Source organism: Mizuhopecten yessoensis, unplaced genomic scaffold, assembly GCF_002113885.1.
Source record: "Mizuhopecten yessoensis strain PY_sf001 unplaced genomic scaffold, ASM211388v2 scaffold11103, whole genome shotgun sequence".
Taxonomy (NCBI): Eukaryota; Metazoa; Mollusca; class Bivalvia; order Pectinida; family Pectinidae; genus Mizuhopecten; species Mizuhopecten yessoensis.
Window position 1 is genome coordinate 498,091 of NW_018408881.1, and position 6,000 is coordinate 504,090.

The 6,000-nt window shown below is 38.7% G+C and overlaps 1 protein-coding gene across 1 annotated transcript in view; it reads right to left on the minus strand.

Moving 5' to 3' along the window:
• LOC110465859 overlaps positions 1 to 5,752 on the minus strand; it is a 31,967-nt gene extending 26,215 nt beyond the window's left edge. Inside the window, exon 1 of the mRNA XM_021521968.1 lies at positions 5,515 to 5,752. The gene's annotated coding sequence lies outside the window, so the exon portion shown is untranslated. The remainder of the gene's footprint in view (positions 1 to 5,514) is intronic.
• Between the last annotated feature and the right edge of the window lie 248 nt (positions 5,753 to 6,000).

Here is a 6,000-nt window from a genome sequence, read left to right on the forward strand (position 1 = left end):
TAGAACACACCGATGAAATACCGAAATTCTGCTTGGGATCCCACATTAGTCACCTACAATGACATGCATTGAGATGCAGCAGGCCTATTCTTTCCCCGAGACATAAGGGAAAGTTCTGTTCGGAAAATGATATTAAAGATGTTCAGAACGCGGGAGAATCTGTATCAAAATTCATTTTCTCAAATTTCAATGTGATAATCTCCCTTCTTCTTCTTCCTATTCTCGTGGGGAAATTCCTTTCGCACCCTGGTGTCATTTCTGACCTCGCTGATATCGACCTTCCGTTCTATTAAAATTGTAATCGTATGAATATATGGCTATATCTACAGCTATTAATGTGGATGGGTGGTCGGGTGGCGCAGTGGATAGCACATCCGCCTTTCACAAAGTCGGCCGGGGTTCGACTTTCCGGACGGACGTGTAAAGGTATAGGCTCCACCTGTCCTGTCCGACCATGTGGGTTTTTTCTTCAGGTACTCTAGTTTCCTCTCACATAAAGCCCACTGCGTGCTACCTTTCGAGCCAACAAGAGTTATTAATACAAGTCGATAGACCGTGTTTCGCAATTGATGTAAAATAAAAAGAAATTATATCGCGTTTATGTCTCTCTTTTGTTTACGTTTGCGTCCTTGCTTCAGCTGACGTCATAGGAAAATGACGTTCACGGACAATGGGACCAATTAGGGGCCACTTTAGAGTATGGTCTCACTGAAATATCATAACCTGGACACGGTAACAGGACACTATACCCGGTCGCATCAGATATTTCAAACCGGCCAAACAGTCCTTACACTTACAGTCAGCCATTCAAAACTGAAAGCCAAGCATAGAGCTGTTATAGTTTCGGTCTGGGGAAAGAGACCATAACCGTCCTCGCTTGGGCGAACCCTGGCTTACCTCCAGTCCAAGGTCCAAAAATCAATGTTTTGCAAAGTAAAGTGCAAGTAAACAAATAAGGAGTCATTAGAAGGAGAGAAAATATAAGTATCCCAAATTCTGCAAAGGGTGAAGCAGATTTATTTAGATAGTGTTTCTATCCCAAAGTAGAGGGCACAAATATCAGATTCTGCATGGGGGGGTCTCATATTAGTCGCCTCATACAAAACATGCAGTGTGTCACGACAGGTATATATTTTTTCTTCATCCCCGACCTGCAGGGTTGATCAGTGTGTGGTAATCGTCATCGAGAATATTTAAATGTGTAGGCCGTTTAGCCTTCGTCATACAGTAAATTGAACTTCAGTAATGCAATTTATGCATACGATATTTCAATATCCATTATCATGCGTAAAACTTGATCGAAATTAAAACCTATCTATTAAATATTTTTTTGAAAGTGAGAGCCACCATTATACTTAATAACTCACTAAGGGAAATAACTTGAAATCATAAATCAGAATTCGAAATTGCCTTCATATAACCTCATTGATCGAGAATGTGATAAAGATACGAAAACACGATATCGGGTTTGTTGATGATGCTATTGGCCGTTTGATGATTGGCCGGGCCTTTGACTGTGATCCCAAACCATGGCTGAGGACATGCAAGAAGGATGTCGATCCGGGCTCTGATAGGGGGCAATTTACTTAAAACGTATATATATGCTAATAAAGGCCTAACTTATGAACAACGAACATTGCTGGCTTTACACAACTTTGACATGGCCGCTTTAACTGTGACCAGAGTCCACAAAAGTGAGTTTAAACCCAGGTAAATAGATTTTTGGTAAAAGCAATAAAACGAAAATAGGAAAAATACCATAGCGTCAACACGCAAGAAGATAACATAGCTTCAATACGCACCTGGTGTTCTTGCATACACGGACAAAAATGCCAAAGCATCAAGTCAACTTTTTTTATGAAAATATAACATGCCTACAGTCTACGATTATATACCAAACGAAACATAAAAAAGTGTTTTCCGTGGAAATTAGAAGTTTACTTTCATTGATATATTGGTAGTGGCTCAACCACCAAATCCTGGTACGTCCTTAAATGACCATAGCTATCAATAGGACATAAAACACAAACAAATCAAAACAAGCCTTTTATAAAAAAAAAAAATGGTCGATATCAACTCAGGTACACGTATAGGAGAATAGTTTCAACAAAGAGAACAGGCAATACAACCAAGTTAAAACATGCTTAGCACACTGTATCGTTCACTTCAACAGTGAACAAATATCTAATATCAAAATTTATTTATTTTACAACAATTATGAAACAAGTAATTTCAACTTATATGAATCACTCTTGTTTGCCCGGATGTTAGCTCGCGAGGGGGGAGAGGGCATGTCTTAATGTGGGAGAAACCGGAGTTTCGCCAAGGCTCGCAAAAATAAAAGCTCCTAAGACTCGTTTCATTCATTTGTAAAATCTCATATGAAAGGAAAACTCATTTTAGATCCTGTATTTATTACACCAGACGTCATATTACAAATGACGTTACATTCCACGTGACTTAACATTACATGTGACGTTACATTACACGTGACGTCACATTACACGTGACGTTACATTACACATGACGTCACATTACAAATGACGTAACCTTACATGCAGTGTCCCATTAAAATGATGTTAAATTACACCTGATGTCACATTATATGACGTTACCTTACACATGACGTTACGTGTGTATAGTATTTGTTTATCTAGAATCACAACGTTACATTGTACTTTAAACACCATGTGTTTACATAGAGTAACACTGTTATTATAGATGTCTCGTGTCTTACAGAGTGATAGTTATTTTTGATATTACCTAATTGTATGAGGTAACACTGTTACAGTTATATCATGTGTTTATCTAGAGTTAACTGTTTTTCTTAATATGACACCCTCAACTGGATCTGTTGTATAGTATTAGCCTTATTGTAATTGGAACAGACGGTGCTATTTCAAGGGAAATAATCGGTTATTCATGCGGTTCAAGCGGGGAATTGCTAGTATAGTTATTCACTGCATTCCATTCTACGGCTGACAAGATTTGACAATTTAAGCTATTTTGTTTGAGATTATCCGCTAATCCCCCTTTGGCAGCTTTGGGAGATTATCATACTGAGTATACGTTTCGTCACTTACACGTGAAGGGTTACGGCTTAATTTCGCCTCATTGTTTATCCTTTGTTAGGCACAAGTAACGAATGTTGTTCACGCACAATCTTGAATCTGTTTAAGAGATTTAACATCTGTTATTGGTGGCCGAGATTTGGTTTTGTGGGACACGGTTTTCAAATTCAGTAGCGTTTATTAACCTTTCTGGTCACATTCTAGAGAATTTTTTTCATAAAATTTAAGGATAATCTTGTACTGAATGTCGTGTTGACGCTGAAGTTTAAGGGTTCCCATACCACTGCCAAAACTTTAACGACGCATCAGAAACTATTTTTTCGGCATAAAATTGTAAATGCCTCAAATGGCACATGTATATTTTAGTGCATCGATTCGAAATTGCATGAGTACATATGTGCATATCAAATCGCACGTGTATATTTGAGTGCATTATATCTCACGTGTACATTTTAGTAGATCAAATCGCAGGTGTGCACTTAAGTGCACCTAATTGCACCTGTATATTTTAGTGCATCTTATTGTACGTGTATATTGTAGTGCATCTTATTGTACGTGTATATTGTAGTGCATCTTTTTGTACGTGTACATTTTAGTGCATCTCATTGTACGTGTATATTTTAGTGCATCTTATTGTACGTGTATATTTTAGTGCATCTCATTGTACGTGAATATTCTAGTGCATCTTATTGTACGTGTATATTTTAGTGCATCTTATTGTACGTGTATATTTTAGTGCATCTCATTGTACGTGTATATTTTAGTGCATCTTATTGTACGTGTATATTTTAGTGCATCTTATTGTACGTGTATATTTTAGTGCATCTTTTGCCATACTATATATTATACGTTTTACTTTGTCCCTTAGCAGGTTTAAACAGGATCTTTTTTAATCTCTCTTAAAATTTAATCGGACTGATCTCTTTTACATATTTTTCCGATGTTTACCAAAAGTCAGCAGTTTTGCGTAAGATACATATTTGTGTACGCAATGTATGGTATGGAATGTGTAAATATGATTGCTTAGTCATGCCAATGGTGGTTCGGTAGTGATGTAAACCCGTGGTTCGGTAGTGATGTAAACCCGTGGTTCGGTAGTGATGTAAAACCGTGGTTCGGTAGTGATGTAAAAGCGTGGTTCGGTAGTGATGTAAAAGCGTGGTTCGGTAGTGATGTAAAAGCGTGGTTCGGTAGTGATGTAAAAGCGTGGTTCGGTAGTGATGTAAAAGCGTGGTTCGGTAGTGATGTAAAAGCGTGGTTCGGTAGTGATGTAAAAGCGTGGTTCGGTAGTGATGTAAAAGCGTGGTTCGGTAGTGATGTAAAAGCGTGGTTCGGTAGTGATGTAAAAGCGTGGTTCGGTAGTGATGTAAAAGCGTGGTTCGGTAGTGATGTAAAAGCGTGGTTCGGTAGTGATGTAAAAGTTACAGGTACCCTTTTACAGTTGTAGTGGATACATCTATATATTAATACAGCTTTCACCTCAAATAAACTAATGGAGAAAGGACACAAGCAAATGACACAACTGTGAATATATAAACGTACATGTATATATAAAAGGAGTCTGATACCATAAGCATAATATATTAGTAAATTTAGATATGCAAATAAAGATAAGCTTGATTCAAATCGTGAATATATGATCTATAAAATACCTGATTGAAATCGGCCTTTATTACATATAGTTTAACGTGGATGAACTTTTTTACTTCGTTGGTAGTGTTTCGATGTTATCGTCCTGCCACTTCGCAGGTGCGTTCCTGGTTTATTTTTATTTGCTAGGGAAAAGATAAACATGCGTTTGCCTACCTTTGGAAAGTTAGCTCACACGTGACCACCCTGTCACCACTTTATTCAATGTCATCAATTCTGTCACACATTTCATGCGCTGTGTATTCACGATTAAATCTTATTTGTACGGTAAGAAATTGTGGGAGGTGGACAGAGAACTCTCAGCCCTCGAGTTAAAATGTCAGCACCCTTGGTTTGAAATTTCTCTATTTAATGTCACCACACAGAAGTGATAGATTCAATTAATCTACCAAAGAATGTGTAAGCTTTTGCTTTTTGGGCATAGCGATGTAGCCCGTCTCAATTGAACGCTGGTGACAGGTGGTCATAATCTTCGAAATCCAAGAGTTTCGCTCACTTTGAGCACTGAGAGCTGAATCTCCTGATTTCGAAGACGACAGATCGTATGCGGTTTCCAGATGCACACGTTGTGTACAGTCTGTTGTGTACAGTCTGTTTACAAAATACGTAGAAAATATAAACAGAGTAAGCGTGCACAAATGTGCTCCGCGATAAACCGATACAGGTGAGCGTATACACATGGTTTGAACACACACGTGCATACCGCTGTTTACAAACTTCGCCAATATTAGGACCGTGGCAATCCTATTGTCCACTTACCTGTATCAAATCTAACCAATGCCAGCATCCTTACCTTATCGCTGGTACAGGTGAGACGCCGATCACGTGTAATCCAAGTTGGCTTCCGTTAGCATTAGTCGTACAAATGGCGGCTTCTCAATGGTGTTTAAAAATATAGTGGTGACAAGCGATTTACCCTGGGTTTGTGGTACTATTCATTAAACTTCACGCGTGACTTGGCAGGGTAAGAGAGCTGATTACGATGTACAGGTGAGATCCAAATGACCTTGACCAGTTACAAACAGGTGCCAAAGGCTACCGGGCATTGTTTACGCGGATACGACGGGACGGGTCACCGATCGCACTACCCGGGACGGTGTTATAAACATCCTTACGGACAGTGGCAAAACATGGCAGCTTTGTAGAGGGTATTATCACTTATGTAGGAATCAGTGCCAGATTGGATGTAAAGAGCATTCTCGGTTATATTGATCGATTGACGATATCACGTAAATGTGCATGCATTTTCATGCGCATATTAATTCGGTCTAATAAATCG